General features: G+C 39.3%; 1 protein-coding gene across 15 annotated transcripts in view; it reads right to left on the bottom strand.

Moving 5' to 3' along the window:
* The window catches only part of ATP2B2 (ATPase plasma membrane Ca2+ transporting 2), a 427,775-nt gene that overhangs the window by 255,441 nt on the left and 149,866 nt on the right, over positions 1-22,468 (bottom strand). Inside the window, exon 1 of one of the 15 annotated variants that reach the window (XM_075432737.1) lies at positions 2,937-3,008. The exons of the other annotated variants lie outside the window; for them this stretch is intronic. The gene's annotated coding sequence lies outside the window, so the exon portion shown is untranslated. Of the gene's footprint in view, positions 1-2,936; positions 3,009-22,468 lie in introns of those variants that run through there. 15 annotated transcript variants of the gene reach the window in all.

Below are 22,468 nucleotides of genomic sequence, written 5' to 3'. Positions count from 1 at the left end.
AGTAAAATTTGCCAATTCGCTTGGCTTTCAGCATGTGCAACTCAAAATAGCTAGACTAGATACTTCATCATAAAATTTAATAGCAAAGCACTGCAAAACAACAGAACACCTGAACAGTGCTGCTCCTGAAATGCAGATCTGTCAGTGCATACTCATGCCTATTAAAGCATCCAGTGGCGTATTGTTTAGCTCTGACAGAAGAACAATTTAACACCTTAACTTGGGGGCAAGGAGTGGAAATGGAGCAGAAAATGAGCAGAAAAACAGAAAGGAAAATAGGAAGATGCTTCTTGGGACTAAGTTCAAGAAACACAACAATGCTTGTGGCACATGAAAGGAACAAGACTTTAGCTATTGAGCTCGAAACGTGACTTGAAAAATGGCTTCTCCAGTAAAACTTCAACTGAAAATTCAGAAAATATTCAGAGGCAAAAGAAAATCTACCTAATTTCTGACCCACAGAGGTCCCTTCCAACCCCTACCATTCTGTGATTCTGTAATTTCTCTGGAGAAAAATGTAATTCCATACATGCTGGTGAAAGACATCATAAGCACATTTCAAGGTCTTTATGAGATAATTAATGACAGGAAACGCAGGAACATAATTTTAATTCCTCTTTCAGGATCTTAGGGACAAAGACCTCCTTTTCAGGGAGGCTGCCCAATCAGAGGAATCGCACTGGAAATCAGCAGCAGATTTCTAATATTTTTCTAATCACAACCCAGATACTTCAACTAGAACAGCAGACTGGCAGTCTTTCATATTTTTAAACCTCATTTGCTACATTTTAAAAACAAGAATTAAATCTGTTTTCAGACTCAGTGTTTCTCCAGTTTCGTAACATTCTGCAGTAATATTTCTGCAAAGAAACAGCTTGCATTCCCAAACTGCGCAAACATGTTGTTATCCTAGGAAGCAACATGACCTAATAAAAGTAGAGGGACCTCAGAACACTCAAATTCAAGGACTTGCCCTGCTGTTTCTTGACTACAAGATGTTAGTAGGTCACTTAATCCCACTGTGCTTCAATTTCCCTAACTATAAAATAAGTATATTCACTACTTTAAATTACAGCTGTTATAAGGTGCTTGATTGGTTAACTCTTGCCTGCCTTTGAGGGAAAGGTATTTGACATACCTGAGGCTACGCAGTGAAGTTTGGAAGGTTAGGAGATAAGAAGCATGCGTTTAAAACATGTAAGCTCATAGGTGCCTTGAACTGTTCTATGATATCTACCACATTTATTTTTACTGTACAAATTACTACTTGTTCTGACTGATAAATTATTGCGGTCCTAATCACCTCACTTCTCAGCCTTCTCAATATCTGAAAGGAAACCTACCAGACAGCCAACACAGCAGTTACCTCCCGTCCCTCAATCTCTACCATCTGATACCTCTGAACACACAAATTTTTCTTCTGTTCCCTAACAGCCATGCCCAAAAAGAGCAGATGTCTACAAGGTTGGGGCTGGCATTGCTGTCCCCCTCGCTGTCACAGCATTAGTGCTCAGAAAACAAAACCAGACTCCAGATGATCATGCATGAAGGAAGATCATCAGGCCCTTTAAAGAAGAAGAAAACCTAAGGAAAGCAGAGCCGTTTGGAATAAGCATTACTAATCCCGAATGTCGCAATAAAGTTTAAGTAAACCTGGCTCACTGCCACTGCCTAACCACAGCAATGCCAGAGAAGCATCTTAACGGTCTCCTCCAAAGTGATCTCTCTTTGCTGGAGTAAGCATCTGCAACATCTGATACAGCTACACCTAAATCCACAGCTGAAATCAGCGTCTTCATGATCTCACGTGCCTAAGGTGTTCCTAACAATACCAAAACAGTATTAGACAAGAATTCCACCTTCTTTTTAGTTTAAAGACAGACTCTGCCATACCACATGCAGATGAGAGAAACTACTATTTGACACTCAGAACAAATTGTAGCCAATAAACTGGCCTAAAAAGAGCTTTAAAGAATACTCTTCTGAGGGTGCCACAGCTTTTAGGAACTGAAGAACGAGACAGTCGATCTGCTTAGGAATCACCTTTCCATTTGGTACACATTTAAACCCCATATATGTGTCAGTCTTTGAAACAGGACTTGTGCCAACTATCTTCTAGTATTAATCTGTTTACTTGACATAATATATTGGTACTAGTAGGGGGACTTAGAAGTAATTTATGGCTGGAAGGGACTGTTACACTTTCTCTTTGGTCTCGTATCACTGCTTGTTTGGTCTTAAGGGAGATTATAAATCCTTAGAGTCAGTGGTAGGACACTGACATTTAAATTCAAATGATAGGATTCTACAGTTAAAAAGGATCACGTTAGTTTGCACCAGACTGCAGATCTCAAACACTCCGACTTTCAGGGATGTTTGGAAATAGGGTTGAAACTTTGCATACAGAGATGGGTTAAAAGGACCCATCCCTCCACCTAACCAAAACTATTCTCCCAGAAAAAAAACAGAGTTTAGAATAAGAATTTTGGTTCAGTACCTTCTCCTGATATCACCCATGCAAAATACTACCACAATTTTATAGAAGTTGTTTTTCCTTCTTACTGGCTAATGCTTCATATGGGAAAACACTTATCTTCAATTTAAAAGTATAATCAAAGCCAAGATGCATTTGAAGGAGCATCCTTTACTGTGAAACTGCATATGGCTACGATACAGATATGAATCTCAAGTACCACCTTTACATAGCTAGGTCACATGATGACCTTGGATTGCACCTTAAAAAAGAAATCCAACATTATTCTATTTAAATTGCTTAATTATTACAGTCATATTTCCGACAATTAGACAGTAATAAACAATAGAAGAGAATTAAAGCACAAATATGAGCTGTTAACCAGATTAACAAGAACATGCATCCTCATTTTAAGACGTTCTTTAAGTCTTCGTTCTTCAATATATGGATTTTTCATACATACCTTGATATCCTTACTGTAAATCTTGTTAGACTGACACAGTAGCTACCATTGTCGTCTTTTTTAAGACTACATCAAATGGCTAAGAATTGAAGCCTGTGTCAGCACTATCTAATATATTACTCTAGTAAAAGCAAATGATTAACAAAAATGGAAATAACAGTGGGACAAGGTTCAATCACTCTCCACAATTAAAAGGGAATAGCAAAATTTTAACAAACTATTAAATAAAAACTTTTGATATCTCAGCAAATAATACAACTAGGATACATATTTCCTAGAAATTAATCACCTTGAGGGAATTACTTCTGTTGTGTTGAGGATTTTTTTCTACTATAATGAGATAAAAGTCTATGTATAGCTTATTGGGTAAAGCAATCTGACCTGTTAAGCTTTGTTAAGCCGTGGGTATCTGTGACCTGTTCTGCGAGCGCCAGTGATCATCCCTCAGGGTGACGTGCACAGCCGGGCAGCCCCCAGGGCACCCAGCAGCCCCATCCCCAGGGACCACACAGCCACCCCTCGCCTCCCCGGGCGGCTGTCCCCACGCCCCCAGCACTGCCACTCTCTCCTTACTGAAGGGCCACACAGCCCAGCTAAAACACATGCAGCTCTTGCTGTTCCTCTGTGTGGAAAGCAGAAACTGAAGCCTGCCTGTCACATAAATCACTATTGACCTCAGATATCCTTCCCCATACCACAGCCTCCTACCTTGGGAAAACGGGTCCGTTTGCGTTGGCTGACATCTCCAAGGCTCCCCGACCAGCACCGGCAGCCCCAAATGGGGCTGGCAGCCACCACCTCCCTTTCTATGGTAACTCAGAGACTGGCTCCGGTGCTTTGAAGGGTTTCACTGGTATTGGCTGGAATGTGCTGGTATGCTCCAAGGCGTTTTACACCAGTCCGGTCCTTCCCTTTCATGACAGGGTTTGACAGAATGGCTGCACTGCAGCCAGAACAAACGGCAACAGCAAAAAAAGTGTTAATTTCCACAAACTGGTCCTTTCACTTCCACTAGAACATCTGGGAATACCTCTCACAAAAGCCATTCCGGGAGTTCAAACAACTATACAGTCAAACCTGATCTGAAATTATCTTGACAGCTGTTTATGGCTTTTGTATATAAATGCACCACTAGGAGAACTGAGAGTTTCTATTCACAATTATATACAGATTTTAAATAAGTGTTCAAATTCTTTCGCAAATAGATTTCTTTTCAGAGCTTTACAGTATGAAAGCTTAAAGAATCATCAGTATAGACACTGTAATCATGAATATTTACGTAAAACTTATAATTTATAAAAATACATTTATTCACATTATTAAACTAAACATCAGATCCAAATCTTATTGTAACAAATATACACAGTATATGAAATAACAATACACTGTAAATGAAGATTAGTTGAGCATCACGCTTGGCTTCCAGACTGACTCATACCATGAAGGTCCATTAGCTGTTTCTTAATCCCAGATTCAAGACTAGGAAACAATAGCTATGACAATTTTACTGGAATTTCAGAACTTTTTGAAGCAGCTGAGCTTAGGGGCTTGCCAAAACATAAATGTTATTCTAGAACAAAGGAGACTATCTAGTGCAGAACAATTCTACGTGTGAAGAAGAGTTATTGAAGAAAACCCCACAATATCTAGTCTAGAATAACCCTGCATCCAAACACAGTTCTTGTGTGTGCCTCTTCTTGGTTTTCTTTAATTCACTTTCAAAGACACAGAGCATTCCAGAATAAACACATCCTCACATTCATTCACTCCCCAATATATGCATATATGGACAAGCCCTAGATACATCACTTTTTGATCTTGCTGACCTGACAAATACCTACACGGCACTGCATAAATGTTGCCGTCTTCAACGTTTTCTGAAAGATGTTCTTCATAAGGTCGCAACAGGAAGCAGAATTGAATAGCAACGTGAGTGAGGGTTTAAATGATGTCTGTCAAACCAGTGACGTGACTAACTGGAAATATTTTCTAGTATTTCCCTAAGTGATATAAACCTTCAAACTACGCGTTATTAGAACCATCTTTCACCAGAAATATTCATGTACTGCAGATAACCACATTCCTCACTATCAGGAAAGTTCTATTCCTTCAGAAAGAGTTAAAAAAAAAAATCCTTGTGTTTGCTAAGAAATGGCTGAAGAAAGGATTTATGGGCAAACAATGCATGGTAGTGTATCCTCTGCCCATCAAGGATGCTGTAAAGTAGCCGAGCAATACAAGAACAAAAAGACGAAGAATAAAGAACCTAAACCACTTTAATTTCTTACGGTAAGTCATGGTGGATCACATCCAGGTTTAACCCATCAGTGAGCACAGACTATGAAGTTTGAATGATTTGTTGACCAGATTTTCAACTACCTTTTCTCAGAGGCAGAAATGTTGCTCTCTTCTTCCCTCAAAAAACCCAACAACACTCACAAACTAGGAGTACATTTGCAATGGAGGAAGAAAGTGAGAACTAGTTTTAAGCACAAAGAATAGGACACAGTATTTTGCAGGGGAAAAAAAAGAATGGTAATGACATATTTTAGTGTGGGTCATTTGTCAGCTCACACACAGGCAAATTCCCCTTCACAAGACTACAGAGACCACAGGGAAGTGCTCCAGCACCTGCAGGCACATTCAGGAACCCAGAACTCAAGGCCTCATCCAGAACTTGTCCATCCAGATGATTAACATTACCATCACCTTTCTCCAGGTCTAATTCACAGACATGATCTCTTCTCAACGTTTTTGCTCCAAATAAATCTGTTGGATAGCTTAATGTCCAGTAATAAAACTGCAGATCATAGGGATAAAATCCCAGCAGCCTCTGCCTACCTGAGGCTGGCAAAAACTACCATACTACTTGTTCCCTGGCGTATACCCCTACCAGATGAATACGCAAAGATCATGCTAACATCTGAAACCCCAGAAACATATAAAGAGCGGATGAGAACTTAAAAAAAAAGTAAATCACTAGATAAATAAATACAAATGCCTCGCTGGAAGGTTAAGAAATTTGGGAAAGTTTATTTAAATCACTCCAAAAAAGGCAACAAGAGGGGGAAAAATCTGGAGCACTTATACACCAGTCAAAGCCAAAAAAGTACCATTCTTTTGTCCTCTTTAAACTGTTACAAGGTGGTTTATGCACGGACTGTTAAGGGTCTGATAACTTAAGTCCAGTAAGCATTTATATGCCATTTCAGCTTAATAATTTTGAAAGTGTCCAGCACCATCAGATAAACAGCTGCTACTCAAATTCTACTTGAAATAGCATTACTTCTCAGAAATTCATATATTTGGAAGGATTCTTCAATAACTTCTGCACACAAATAGTCAGGTTTTTTGGATTGGGGGTTTTTTTGATTTTTTTTTGTTGTTTTTTTTTAACACAGGATTGTCCTACGAAGATGAAATGCATACCTTTGTTATACATCTCGTTGTTTTGTTGTCTGAGTCAGACATTCCAGTCTATAAAAATATACAGCTTGTAGAGTTATTTTCAAAAGCTCAAGGAAAAGAAGATAATAAGTAATGCCTATACTAATATATATCCACACAATTATATTCAAGGTTATGATTAAGACCTATATTTCTTGAACACTGATGTCAGTGTTCAAAGATTTTAGTTGACCTTGAGGATATAAATAAATTTTGCAGTCCTCCATCGTGTCCTCAACTTAGTTCCCTAAAGACATCTAAATGTTCTGTGCTTACATACCATAAAAGTTAAACGCAAATATTCCATGTTATATTTAATACTCCTAACTTCGATTTGTGGAGAGGAAAATTAGGTTTCCTGAGAGCTGTTGTAGCTTCCAAACATCATCTTATTCACAAGCAACAAAGATGCTTACAGTGTTATATTTGGATAAAGTAGTGATGAGAATCCTCAGCATATTATTCGTAAAATTAAATCCCACTGAGGGTTTTTTCCTCTTGCCATGTCATTAATTCTACCTCAGGAAAAACAATGAAAGATCATAATATGTGTAAGAGATAAAAAAATAAAATATATAATGAAACATAATTGAGAATTCTACATTTTCCACTTTTAAAATAATGGAATTTTTTGTAACTTCTGTGAATGAGGAGAGAAGGCTCGAATATGAGCTTCCAAAAACCCCTGAGACAGTATATACCAGCACAGACTTTCAACTAATTAATTCTCTACAGAAACACCTAAATGCTAAGCTCAAATATCCTTTTAAAAAAGCCAAAGATTTCTCACAGAAACATTTTACATAAGCTGTTAACCTTTGATTTTTCCTGTTTTATGAAAATCCTGGGGTCCCCCTTAATTAATGATCACACACAACGCTTCGTGTACTCAATGCTGGCAGCAGTCACCAGTGCCACCTGAAGCATTTGCACTCATTTGCTCAGGCATTTGGTTGTCGTGTTTCAGCTGACTCTACTGAACCTGCCTTCAAGAGCTCGAAATTATTTTGGAGCTGCCCAAAAGGTCGCTTTCCAGCCACCCGATCCGTCGTCTTCCATTCAGTGTACTCAGCAAAGCAAGTAACACCACCTTCAGTTCCCAAAAGCCATTTCATTTGCTATGAAGAAAACAGACCGTGTTCACTGGCTTAACTGGAAAAAAATTCATAGCAGCTTTACACAATACTGTAGCACAGTTCAACCTGATAGTCAAACTAATAAACATACAGAATCCTAAATTTAGTAAGTCTGTACCTGCGTAAAAGGATTTATTGTAAGAGAAAATGGTATCCTTCCTTTCTCAGAAATACCATTTTATAGCTAAATGCCTTATGCATATGCGAAAGGCCAGAAACACCCACCTCACAGCAGATTTGTAGCCAGACTCTCAGTAATGTCACCTGAACTCTCGCCACTGATGCTAGCAGAAAGCAAAGCACTCCATATAGTCCAAAACAATTTTCAGAGAAAATGTACAGATACGAGCATGATCATTTGTTATTAAGGCAACTAAAAAGAACCGTCTCCTATGTCTATCCTCTAAAAGAGTTGGAAAAGCATCTTTGTGACAGCTTACTTTGCTGCTCTTCCTCTCTACAAGACTACAAAAAAATTCTGACACTTCTGAAGATAGAACTTCATTTTACATCACTTACTTTCTTAGAGCCTAAACTAAATTAAATATAAATACACAGAAATAAACTCAAAGCCTACCATGTTATTAAGAACCTGAAAGCGTTCATTTCCTTTTGAGTATATTGTTTCAATGGGTGTGAAAGGAGGTATTTGTAAACCAACTGATGACAGAAACTCAATACACTGCAAGGAAGAGTATCTGCTTGCACTGAAGTTTAGCACATTCAGAATCCTTTCTTCAAATATCATTTCTAGTTAGTGTTACGGAACTCACGTATAAAACTAGAGACCAGCATTAAACTCTGTGGATAAGGAACTTTGCCAATTTTTATAACAATAAATTCTAACAGTTTAAAATAAATGACATTGCTAAAAAAAAAAAAAAACATACACAAAAAAAAAACCAAAACACCCCCAAATCCCAAACCCACAGAGCCATAAACAGTCAGCTCCATCCCATCAGTGATATAAAAATTTAACTTTCATGCCCAGATAGCAAGGCACAAAAATGGTTACTGTCTTTTTCTACTGTTTACACACAAGGTGCTGATGATCCTGCTCTGCCAGTTTCCAAGCTGAAGCTGTGTCTCCACCTACCTCTTAGAGAAAAAAAGCCATAAAAAGATGACCACAGTCTATGGAGGACAGTGTTGGAAAGCACCTGAAATCCTTCAATATGCTATTTAAGGAATCCAGTGAAAAAACACAAATCATAGAAATCAGAGAGATAACAGCAATAAAATAAAAATCAATACCAGGATATTTAATTTATATAAGTTTTGGATGCCATGCTTTCTTGAAGAAAAAAATAATAATCACCCCAAACAAAGGACAGACATCCTGAAATCACAGTCTGTAAGAGCACAATTACCTCACTTGTAAGACAATCTGGTTTCTTTTCTTCTGTTTCATGAGAAAACTTAAACATGTGATTTCTTTGGGTAATATGAATAAAGTGATTGCAATGGAGTTACATCAGGAAGATATGCTATATGTGTTTGCAGAATCAGCACAAGAAGAGTAAGTTAGTGATTTCAATCATAATGAAAGAAACGCATAACTAGTACGAGGAAATGGAGGCCTGGCACTTCAGTTTTTCCATCCCTTACAGCACCAATCCAAAGAATTATATCACCTAACTAGTGACTTACACAGTACTTGTCTATTCAGCATTCAGCAAGAGGAACTAAGAAATTTGCCACTGGACATACAAAAGCCAGCACCAAGTCAAGTTTAAGTAATACAGTTTTACAAAGATTAGTGGCAGATCTTCTTTTTTAAAGGCTTCAGATCTCAAGTTGTTAAGAAGATAATGCATCAAGATTTCTAACTAATCTCACTCTTCAGTTTCAAACCAATAGCCAATCCTTTATAAATTTGGCACCTAATGAAACCAGGCATCAATTTTGGTTTACACTGAGCAAACAGCGTGATATTCAGCACTTCTCTGGAGATAGCAGAACAGTGAGATTCAGATCCTCTACTGCCTTCCTCTCTCACTCTGCACTTCATCTGTAAATAACCATTTCCACATTTATAAGCTCTAATATGATCCCTGTGGAGATCTCTCTCAGATCTCCTACACACACCTTACATAAAATGCTGCCTTTCTCTTCATCACCACACTATCAGCTCAAGCTCAACAAGACTGGAGTGATGTATATTTAGCCGTAAAAGAATGAAAGTTAGCACAGCTTATGTTCAGTTATATCATCCTGAAAAGCACTTCAGTGAAGCACTGAGCAATTGGTTTGTGCTGAACTCCGTGCTGTCCCAATTATACTACCAGTATTCAAGCCAGATACTTCAAACTAGGTTTGATAGTTCTATATCCAAAAGCAACGCAGGCGTGTCCTCAGCCATCCCACGACTCCCCCGTTTGCACCTTCAGCAGCAACTGCCTGCCATCAAGGTCTATGGCCAGCACACCACCTTCAATTCCGAGCTCAGTTCTACTCCTCATACTCCAAGACACTTTTTCGAAATACTACCTCAAATGATGTGCTTCCTCTCCATCCAGTTAAAATCCTACTTTAGGCTCTTTTGAGCTTAGAATTCACACTTGCATAACAACTCCAAATTCTTCACAGCACTTAAAGTAGCAGGGGTTCATACTGCTCATTAGTTTGCGGTGGGGGGGGAGGGGCTGCTTGTTTTTTTCAGTGAAGGTTTCCCAAGTTGGGTATCACAGACAGTTTGCATCTGCAGTAAACTTAGCCAAAGCTACAAACAAGCCTCTGATGAAAGAAGAGATTTCCAGAAAGAAGAAAGACCCTGCTGCAACAGTATTAGCTCAGGGCTAGGAAGATCTGGGTTTAATTTCAACATCCATCACAAATTCTCCTTGTAACCTTGACCAAGTGATTTAGTTTCACCACGTCCGTTTCCTATACAGATACATGATAGATCATCTCCCAAATGTACGGTGTGGACAAATAGAAGATTGCTAAATACTCAGACAATCTTTCAGTATTGAAGGTCTTTCATAGACAGATACAACAGACAGCATAAATATAAAAATTAAGTAGCCAAACCAATGAGAAATTTTATTGCGTTCTATTGCATTGCAGCAGAAATTCAGAGGTGTAAACTCATCTTCCATGCTTTACCGAACATAACCACACAGAGCTGAGGAGGATTACGATTTTTTCAGTGGTTTCTTAAAAACACCAAACACTTCCTCTTATTTTCATGGATGAGAAAAAAAACCCCAAAATATTCAAGGGGCCTTTATCCCAATTTTTAACCTACATAGATTCCGGTTGATTCTCAGAACATAAACATACCAAGCCTGAAAGTCCATACAAGCCTGAGGTCTGAAGGAACCCTGCTGCCAGCTAGCCCAGCTCTTCTGTCCGCCCTTGCAAAACACTTGCTTTTCTGGCTTACCTTCCAGATCCCATATTTGCTCCTTGTGTCAAAATCACCCCTATTAATTTAATTCTATTTCCAGATCTCTTCAGATATAAAAATGAATTGTAACTGCTTACTCAGATTTCAACTAGGATCTCAGGGGGAAAAAACAAACCAACCACCTCTTCAGAATGCACAGAATTTTTGCATTAAGTGAATGTAAAGTTTCTGTATGCACTGAGCAACACCTAGAGCATCTCCTGAAATCCTCACACACAGAATCATAGAACCATTTAGGCTGGAAAAGACCTGTAAGATCAATGCTTCTAGAATGCCATAAAAGCCTCCAGTATTAGGGGAGTTTTTTGTACTACCACCTCTTTACAATTCTGTTTCTGTCTTCCATGAGCTCCTAGTAACAAGCACTAATCTGAAGGGTTTGTTTTGTCTATATGCCCGCTATTTAAATATGAAAAACACTAATGACACTAAAAGCCCTGCTTTCTGTTAGGAAGGAGTTCCAAATTTATTTTACTTGTGCGCCAACACCGGCAGTAGGACCTCACCCTCTGCACCTCCATAACTGTTCCCAACTTGCCCCACAGAACCCAAATCCCCGTGCAACGCCCTCAGCTGTGCCCGCTGTCCTATGGCACAGGCTCATGTGCCTGCCTGGAGGAGCTGCCCACGACCCACAACTGCCTGCCTCCTGACCAACGAGGTCCTGCGCAGGATGACAGCGTGGAACGCAGCGATGAGGGTGCAGAGAAAGCAGCTCCCATGCAGCAGCAGCAGCAAATCAGGCCAAGCCACCAAGCAGAGGAACAGCCTGCACAAAGGCATTTAATTTGCGCAGACAGAATTGGGCGCTGCCATTTCTGCCTACCACTTTGAAGCGTACCACTAGTGACGTTAGTGTCACAGTTTAGAAACCTCCGCTCCAAAAACATAAAACTCCTCCAGAAAAGATGAGCGGAACAGACCTATTAAACATTCTGAAATGAAAATTCCACAGAATACATGGAAATGCCGTTGCCCAGACTGCTGGTGTCATTGTATTTCTCTACAGAATTTAAACCTTGCCGTCTAAGGTACATAGCCTTTTATTTATTAAGACATCTATCCAAATACAAAATCTTATGCTTCTGGCTGCATGAATCTGCTTAAAAGCAGAAAAAGACAGAAGCAAGGAATTTTAATCTCAGTCATTTCTTTCAAAGGAATGCTAAAGAGGGAGCAAAAGAAAATGTAAAAGCTTTTAGAATTGTTTCAGTGCAGATTTCAGCAGAAACATCCAGATTGTGTGCTAAGCTAGCATGACTGAAATTAACAAAAAAAAATTAAGAGAAGGGGAAGAAAGTGCTCCCCCCCATCTTTCCAATGTGGCAGCATTCCCTATTTCCTAACACCTTGTTCTATTGTCTTTCACCTTTGTAAACACAATTTAAATCGGAGAATGCTGCTATTCTTTCTCTTCTACAAAAGCAGGCATTACTGAGACAAGCATGTGTTGCTTGGGACGTTTTTATTAACATTTTCCTTTGTAATAGCATTCTTCTTTCTTGCTCTGGGTTTCCGTGTTGGGTGCACAGGCAGTGTCCAAGGGAATGGGATATCAACTGTGGGAAAACGTAAACTGCATTTTTGTTTAGTTTTTTTTCCCCCCCAGTTACTCTCCGCACTGTTCTTTCTTTTTGTCTGTCCTTCCTGATAACAGACAACAAATTCATGTTCTTATAAAAGAGGTATGATGATTGTTACCAAATGACTGGCAAATGACTGATACGAGTCCCATTAGCCACATCTTCTCACACGCACAGGTATATTACACAAGTAACAAAGAAAAGAAAAATTTGTTTTCTGGTTCAAGATCCCCTTTGCTTTGTATTTGGTTTTATTATTACTTTGATTGCGGTTTTGCTTCCCTTCCCTATTACAGAGAAAGCAAATACCTGTGTTTTCTGCTACAGTGTCTGGCTTGTTTCCTTAACTAACCACTCTGTCCTGCGCAGGGGGTTTGAACGACTTCAGGCCGGTTCTACTCTGACCCGCCACGCTAAACCTACTGACATCAGGTGAAATTGGGTCAGCAGAAAAGTGGTAGTGAAGGGGAATAAAACCCTGTCTCTCATTTCTCTCCTTGAAACAGCAACCAGAGCAGCGGCATTATTTTCCAGCTTCCATCCTGTATGGTTGTGGTAATTTGGATTTTCTTCTTCTTAGCTGAGCGAGCACGGGGGAGGAGGAGGAGGAAAAGGTACTAATCTCTTCAGAAAGCAGCACTTGACACCAAGTGTGTAGGTGATAATGACTGCTTCTAGGGAACTGACATAATACCAAGCATTTACAGTATAGGGAAACTTTGCTGTAAGAGGAGTGAAGGTCCACTGAAGCGATTAACTCATTACTTTCATTGTATCACACTGTAAGAGGGCCACAATAAGATTAAAGTGATTCTACAGTTGTTCAAACATCCACAGAGAGATACCACAGTAGTATATCATCCCACTTGGGTGACCAGAGAACCGAAAAGAAGGTACAGTTCACCTCTTCAATTCTTCAGAAAGACCAAAAATGTCAGCTATTACATTAGAAACAGAAAGAAAGCATGCACATTCTTCCATACAGAAAGAACAAACCAAATCCTCAATGACGTGTGGCAAGTAGCAAGCACACAGGAAGCAAATTTCAAATGAATCACAAGATGAGCATTCCCCAGCTCCCCACACATCTCTCTTCTACATAATTAAGCTAAAACCGGGGGAAAGCAAGCTGCAATAGCTTTATTTACATATAAACAATTATTCAACTGTAAACATAACACACACACGTTAATGGAGAAAGCATCAAGACAGCTATTGACTACACTTTAGATCTCCTCTTCAGAGCCAAGTAGCAATTACAGTCTCTTTCACCTTGGGACTTCTTAAATACTCCCCTCTGTCTGGACTAACTCTGCCATCCCTATTTCAAATACACTAAAAACTGTCACAGGTTTTGGCTTTGGGTTTTTTTAGCCTGGACCAAGGCATATTTGTACAAAGTGTGTCTGAGCAATAGTACAAAAGTAAAAATTAACTAGGAACATGCAACTTTATACAGTCTACCAATAAAATGCCACTAATGGTAAAGCAATACTGCCTGAACTATGTCCTCTTTTGAAATCCACAAATGTTTGCTGGAGAATTGTACACGTCTCACCACAGCAAATCTCAGTTTACCAGGTAAAAATACTGAGACAAGACTCTTTTCTAAAGCAGGTCTTGTTGTGAGGTAGAATTTCCCTCTGATTCTGCCTATTTGACTGTTAAAATACTGCTTTTGCCCAAGATGTTGGCCTTCATTCTTTACTCCCAACTTGCATGTCTAAGTTTTTATTGTAGTATTGTGTTATTTGGCACATGAAGAATGAGGTTAAGTGGTAAATTATTACCTTATCTCTGCAAGATGAATTAGGCCTAGACACAAAGGTGCCAAAAGTAATTATCATACTAGATGAGGCATGGTAAGAACCACAAAGTTAACCTCTGCACAACTATCACGTGTAGTGCTGTATATTTGCTTGTGCTTGTGAAGTTCTTGCAGGCTCTGGTTTCTCCTTTGGAAGCAACAAATAAGCTGCTGCATTCACATTAATGTCTTCCTGAGATTCACACTGCTCTGTTATCCAAGAACAATCTCATGACAGACAAACTGCGTGAATTATTGTTTCATCTACTCTTTGTGCTTGGATACAGGTTCTACAAGCTCCTCACAATGCCACATCCTCCTTCTCAGGTGCAGGCTCTCCCTGCTTCCCATGGATGACCACTGGAGCTTGTTCTTACCTCAGGAAGAGACATTTGAGAGAGCAATATCTATAGAAAACTTATTTCAGTCTTCCCTAAGCTCCATTAAAAAAACGTTTCTGCCTTTTATTTTTTTTCCCTTCCCTAGCCAGCTCACTGCAGGGTTAAATGCCAGGAAGAAGTGATGGTCAAGGAGAAGCAACTAGGATTCTTTTCTACTTTTGTCAACAAATACTTAGAAATAGGATTCTTTTCTCCTTTTGTCAACAAATATTCATTCATGGATCTTGATTTCGACCAGAGGACATTATCGCTGCCCAGTTATCGCTGCTGACTGGCTGTCAGCATGCTGACAGCCAGTCAGCTAAGGAAATAACAAAATCTTGAATGGAAGCTAACTGATGCGGTATCTGAAATGCAAATTTAAGGTCACAAAGACATAGAAGTTTTGATTTTGCTTTCTGCAGTAATAACTGCTCTTGAAAAAAAAAACCAAAAAACAGATGAGTGGAATTATGGAGAACTGAAGCTTTTCCTTTTAATGCAAACGTAGTTGAAAGTGCATTAACCACAGAACATTCATAGGGTATTAAAATGAACGCTAAAATGGCATGCAATCTTATGGCACGGTTGCTGTCCCTGGAAAGAACAGAGCACAACTCCTGGATAAGTAGTTCTTCTTAAAACATAACCAGTAGCTAATTTTGTGAAGTTCAGATAGGCAGCTCTTAAGGAACGAAGCTTCAAGCACCCCCTGTTATCTACGCACTTTTCCTTCAACCTCAGTGTCAGCTTTGCGTGGTTCATAGGCTTCTTCGCCCCTGGAGCTGTGGCTTCCTGGCAGCCTAAGTTGGACCTAGGTCACCTCAAGGGCGAGCGCAAGAGCCAGTGCAAGCCAGGGCTGGGACCATGACTGCAAGAGATGTTGAAACCAGAAAGGCCAAGTTCCAGTTTTTGCACCAGCTGAAGCTGTGCTGGAACAGCAGCCCATGTCAACCCCACCACACCTTACAAACATGCCACTGCCCAAGGCAGATGATTACCTTCCACAAGAAGGTAATTATTCCATAGATAGTAATTCCTCACCAACCACAGAGTTTCTCTAATTTCAAGCTATTGAACTCAAGTGTAATGTCCCAGTAGAGAACATCTACATGTAGTGTGTATTTGCTGTGCAAAATCAAACATAAATCACTTTTGCTCAGGAAACTATACGGTTTGCATAGGTGCCAAAAAGCGGATTTTCTGTATCTCTCAGAAGTTATAGTCTTTTTTTCTAGTTAATTCTCACACTTTTACTAATTTTTCCAACAATAGCAAATAAAGCATATATTGGGATAGTCTCAACTATTAATGAAATTACATGCTCCCAGCTCTTAATGTGTTCTTCTCATCACCTTTTATACCATATATTTGTAAGCACTGTTTGGATCAGGTATTTTTTTTTTTTTAAAAAAAAAGAAGAAAACCAGGCCAGTTGCAAAATCTACAATGGGCTGCAAAAATGTTAGAAGGTTCTCTAAATCTCATTTTTAAATTGCTACACTAATATGAGTGATAGCAAAGCAGTTTCCCAAGAAATGTCACACTGGTGGTTAAAAATCGAAGCAGTTAAGCTGTAGTTAAGCTATTACCAAGGTTTTTGGGAGGAGAAGCTGGGAGGACTGGGGGTGGTATGGAGTAACTCCTACCTGAGCTCTGCGCAACGAACTGTCCCTGTCCCAGCGGTGCCTGCCCAGAGCCCACCTTCCCTGCCCTGTCACCAGGTGCTCTGTGCCGGGCAGCCCCTCCTCAGGTTAAAGCACAAAGCTGATGTTTCTACACCGCAGTCTACTGTTGTGACCAACTCCTTGCGGCTAGTCAGATATTTGAGATTTTGGGTGTACATCACAGCCAGGCACCGGAATCTTTCTACCAATTCTGCTTTGCTCTGCCACTGGAGAGCTCAGAGGCCAAATCTTCGCAGGTGACAGCAGGAACAGAAGAGTAGAGAGCAGGCAAGAGACAGACGAGCTTTGAAAGCTTCTCCTGCATTTGAGTTTTGGTTGTTCAAAGTTTAACTGTTTCAAATTGAATTAAAGAATATTGTGTATTGTACACACATATTGTAAACCACGAGACTGAGTAGCAGCCTCCACAAATTCCTAAACACTGAAATTAATCTGTCATCTTGCAAGGTCACTATCAACAGAGAGCAGCTCTGGATAAAACAGTAAGTGATGGGAAGACAGAATGAGGAAATAAATCAACGGCTAAATACTGCTTTCTAGGAAATTCTGTTTTTGTTTAGATGATACTCTGCTGTGTAAGATATCTTTTCAGTAGGGAACAAGGTCATGAATAATATTGCACTAACCAACTAATAGCAAATAAAGCATGGAGATTTGGCATAGTAGATAGAAAATTTACTAAAATTTTTTCTACGTCATTCACATAAAATAATGAAACTACGTAACTATTTCCTCATACCACATTTCTCTGAGTGCATATCTTTCCTGATATGCGTCTTCCAGTCTAAAAATATTTTCTATTTTACCCTTTGGCCACCTGCTGAAATGAATATCCCCTAATTCTTTCCAGGTATAAAATTAAAATCAAGATAAATGCAATTTCTATAGAGTCCCAACAGCCCTTCTGAAATGCACTGTGCTGACACACAGATTCCAAAAACACATTAGGAGATTTTTGGCCTTTTGCTCTTTCAAATCAGTTGCAGTAAAGATATAGGTCATTTTGCAATAGGAGTTCTACCTGTAAGACAGTTTGCCTAAAGTATTAAGAATTTCTTCCAGGAGAATTTCCTTTTGTTTCTGAATACAAGTTAAAGGAGCACTTCAGAAGAAGCTAAAAATCACAAAAAAGAAAATTTAAAGCTCTATTAGGAAGAGCTGTCAAATCCTTGATTGCAGAATTACTCAAACTCTGCAAACGGTATTGTGGTCAATAATGTCTTGTCTATCAAAATTCACACGACACCACAATTCCTGCACCAAACAATTTACAGTCTAATTTACAACAGGACCTTATAAGTTCATTTAACAAACTCTTAGAGGTCGAAAAATAGCAGAATAATCCCAGTGAATATACTTAAGACATGGAAAAAATCATTGAGTTCTCACGGCAGAGTCCTTTTTCTTCAAACTAAGTAGCTTTGCTTAGCTATCCTCAGTTTAATGGGGAATTAAAAGGTGTGATGTTTAATGAAATTCTATAAACACTGTGAATTACAAGACAGAGTTAGAAATTTATGGGACCGTCATTCTAAAATTACTGGAAAGACGTCCTTCAATTAATGCAAGCAGTATTAGAAGCAAACCCTCTATCTTCCAGCAATATATTACCTTTGTATGGGCAACTCATTTTCTTGCAGGTGATAACCACGAGCTGCAGCCGTGCTCTAATACGCAAGAACAAAGTTGATCCTCCTGGAGACCAGTTCTTACTTCCCATACAGCAAACCTGAATACTTGTCCACCCTAAATCTTACAGACCTGCTGAAAGCCCAGCCTTGGCAAACCAGGCTACTCTCGCTCATCGTTCCCCAGAGTGTCTCCAACTCTTCCTGCACTATAAGAACTCAGGATATGCAACTTCATATTTAGTTAGGGTGTCTTTGTAGCTTCCTTTTACATACTGCTCTACCAGTACAGGGAGGATTTAATTTTTTTTAAGATAATGTACAAGGCATTTTTCTAAGTGGTAATTTAAACTAAGAAATCGAATATACCAATATTGTAAGAAGAAAGAGTGCAGGAAAGACATGGGAACTCACTTTCTCTAAATCCAAAGTTCCTTTCATCCATTCACGCTGCATGTATACACCATCACTCAAAACACAGGAGCATACCAAATATATCAGTCATTTTCACAGTATGAAGAAGAGTAAGTTACTCCTTGCTCTGAGCACACTCTTTGTTCACCTTTAAATATTTTGTCAGAACACGTATTTCCTACAAGAAACATGTCCCAAACGGAAGGAGAGCTGTGAAAAGAACTAGAACATAAGAAGTACTAAAGGAAATACTTATGACAATATTTCTGCACAGAGTTGGAACTGCCATCTGCTCACAAAAAAAGTGAATATTCATAACTGACTGGTCAAACTGTGAAAGTGTACCATGCCATTTACTTCACCAGGACTTTCGCCTGAATTGACTTCTATCTGCTGCCTACAAACAAATGAGAAAAATAGCACTGTAGAGAGATTAAACTAAACCCTTAAAATGATATTCACAGTCTGAGTGCAAAAGATAAACTGATTATTAAAATTGTATTTTTATACATTACTTACTCCTGCATTGAGAAATTTGGGTTATTTCTCAATAATCAATGAGGAACCAAATCCAGTGTAACAGAAGTTTCATCAAATTCATTCACTGTTCATTCAAAGCTGTGGTAAACTTTCTTCAATATACCACTTTATTTTGACTATATATGAGGAAAAGTGCATTGTAGTTTTAGGATTTTGTTTCTATACTTTAAAAATAGCTGTCATATTATTAACACAGTATTTTCTTTTCCTCATAACGTTGAATTTTACGCATCACATAACAGACTAGCAGCAACTTCAAGCAAGTACCCCCACAGCAATCAAAATAACACAACTGTTAACCAATGCAAGATATTTACATTTTTTCAAAAATCACTTTTTATTAAAAAATTTAACTTCTCTGATTGGAAGGTTATCTTCTCTGACTATCTTTGTCCAAGAAACCTCACCCCTTCCAGCCTTCCTCCAAGAATACTAATGAAAAGACCTGTCCTCTCCCTGTTCCCTTTCTTCTCCATCCTTCCACACTAATGAAAACCACTTTTGAGAGCAGTTGCTTCTGCTTCATCGTGTGAGAACATGTGCAGATCTTATCTTTTGCCTTGCTGCAGTTCTAATTTTATTTTAGCTGGTTTGGATCATTTTATCTTCAGGCACTGGAAACATCTGTGGCTGAAAGCCAAGGGTGAGTTTTGATACTGCCCACAGAATTTCCTCCATTTCACAGCTAGCTGATCACCATTCACCATTCCTGAGCGCCTGCCTCCTTTTTCCCTACTGTATTTTTAAAGTACGTTCTCTGCAAGTAACTCTACGTGACAGTTTCCTGTTCAAGTTTTATGGATTTCCATTTAAATAGATAGGTGGAGGAGGTATATAAACTAGCATTTTCCCATCCATTTTATGTAAAGTCGTATCTAAGATGATGCGTGCACCACTGAAATAGCTGTTCAAAATGAATCATTCGTACCAGTTTCCAGCTTCTTGTTACAAACAAGGACTGCACCGCCATTGCAAAAAATTTGATAATCTCTTCTAACAAAGAGAGAGCACAAAGCAATGTGGGAATGCAAAGTAAGAAAAAAAAATATCTAAAGGATGCTTTTTAAAATCATAGTATGAAAATTACCTACGTTTTACCCAAATTTGGCTACAGAAGTAATGAAAGCCTGGTTACACACAAAGTTTATGAAAACAATGAAACACCATCACAAGGGCCAAGACTTCTACATCAAAATCAAAGGATTAAAACAAGACTCCAAGACGGAAAACAGCTGAAGCCTTTTGTAAATTTTGAATCTTACTATACCTTGGCTGGTGCTGAACTGTAACTGCGTATGTATGAACAGGCACACAACACCCGTGTGCATTCATATGCATGCATATGCAAAAAAACACGTGTCTTAAAGTTAATTTTATGTTCTCAGTATTCAAAATGCTTATGATGATTTCAGTGGATTTTCTGTTTCTGCCATCATTCTTTCACACAGATTGCAATAAATGTTTTTTTTAGAGGTTTGCAGGGTATGCTTTTCTCCTCCGTTCTCCTTTTTTTAATTTTTCTTTTTACCAGTGCATATTTTATCAATATTAATTCAAATTCCACAAAGACAAGACAGAAAATTCTCTGATCCTTAATAATCTTATGTCTTAACTATTGCAATCTCCCCCCACTTTAGCCTTTGCAAGTCCCAATTTGCTATCCCTTAATTCTATTCTAAAATACTAAAACAATCAAGAGAAGCGTGGCCAGCAGGTCGAGGGAGGGGATTCTGCCCCTCTGCCCCGCTCTGATGAGATGCCCACCTGGAGTCCTGCGTCCAGCTCTGGAGCCCTCAGCACAGGACAGAGCTGGAGCTGTTGGAGCAGGGCCAGAAGAGGCCACAAAGATGATCCGAGGGCTGAAACCCCTCTGCTAGGTGGAAAGGCTGGGAGAGCTGGGGCTGGTCAGTCTGGAGAGGAGAAGGCTGCAGGGAGACCTTAGAGCAGCTGCCAGTGCCTGGAGGGGCCTACAGGAAAGATGGGGAAAATATTTTCCGCAGGGCTTGTTGCGATAGGATAAGGAGCAACGGCTTTCAACTAAGAGAGGGGAGATTTAGACTGGATATAAGGAAGAAATTTTTTTACAGTAAGAGTGGAGAAACCCTGGCACAGGTTGCCCAGAGAAGTAGTGTAGGCCCCATCCCTGGAAACACTCCAGGCCAGGTTGGACGGGGCTCTGAGCAACCTGATCCAGTTGAAGATGTCCCTGATCTCTGCAGGGGGTTTGGGCTAGATGGCCTCTAAAGGTTCCTTCCAACCCAAAGCATTCTATGATTCGATAATTGTGCTGGCTCTTTACTTTGATTGCATCAGAATTTTTTTTTTTTCCCCCCCTCCTTCTTTTCCTTACTTTCTTTCACAGTCACATCAAATGACACCTGACTGTTAGGGTCTTTCGTGAGCTGTTAATCTGGAGCTATACGTGCCTTTGCTCTGCAATGATCTCCTTGACTGCCAATTTACCACATTTTTCCACAGCCATGGGCTGGTCTTACGTGTTCACAAAAGGCAATGCTGCTAACCTGCAAAATCCACCAACCAACCTCTGTCAAATCTCTCTTCAAAATTCAGTGGTTCTCTGATGACTACAAATGGTCCAATTCTGATATTATAAACTCTGGTCCAGATGCAACTTCTCCCCCAGGCAGTCTCTCATTAATTGGTTACAGAAACAAGAAGTTACCTTGTTACTAAAACTCTTTCCATAAAGAAAGGACCTGTTACTAGCCCTTGTCCAAAACAGTATGTAACTATTTGCCTTCGCTAGTTTTCAGGAATGCTACTTCATGAGATTTGAAAAAAAAAAAAAAAAAAGCTTATCGGAAAACTAAAACTCAGCACCATCCTTAATCTCGCCACTGTGCAAAGTGTGTGCTTTATTTTTATTTGCTCTCATCCATAAAGCATACTGATAAGTAGAAACGCATGCACTCTTCAAAGAAAAGGGAGGAAAAAGAAATGAGTTTAGTTGTTGGAACCTATGTCTCTGCCCATTGGACATAGATTTCGTTTCCATTTCAGTGCAGTTTCTCAAGAAGACTGACAGGGACATTCACAGTGGTGAATCATGCTAGTCCAACAAGGCTGTGTGCCATTTCTCTGGGGACCTGGGGGATGATGGAAAGAGGAACAATTCCTCAGCATTGAGGTTTGGGAAAAAAAAAAAAAAAAAAAAAAAAAAACCCAACCACAAATCAAACAAAGAAAAAAATCAGCCCCAGCTCACCCAGAAGGTGACAAAAGTAAGTTTTTCAGTACTGCCATGGACTGTTTCATAAATAGGTTTCTCCTAATACAAGCAGTTTATAAAGACTAATATGGAATCATCTACCTTCAAGCTGCAATTTATATCCCACGAGCTAGGTTTGATCGGAAAGAATAAAGAGAAAAAAATCAATAAAGAATGTAGAAAATTATTATTTGCCCTTTGTTTTCTTGAGCAGTCATCTTTCCAGCGGCCTCACTAGCAAACATCAGATGAATTACCGCGTGCCAGA

The sequence above is a fragment of the Opisthocomus hoazin genome, chromosome 11 (assembly GCF_030867145.1).
Source record: "Opisthocomus hoazin isolate bOpiHoa1 chromosome 11, bOpiHoa1.hap1, whole genome shotgun sequence".
Taxonomy (NCBI): Eukaryota; Metazoa; Chordata; class Aves; order Opisthocomiformes; family Opisthocomidae; genus Opisthocomus; species Opisthocomus hoazin.
The sequence above is the reverse complement of the archived record's forward strand: the minus strand, read 5'-3'. Positions and strand labels throughout refer to the sequence as shown.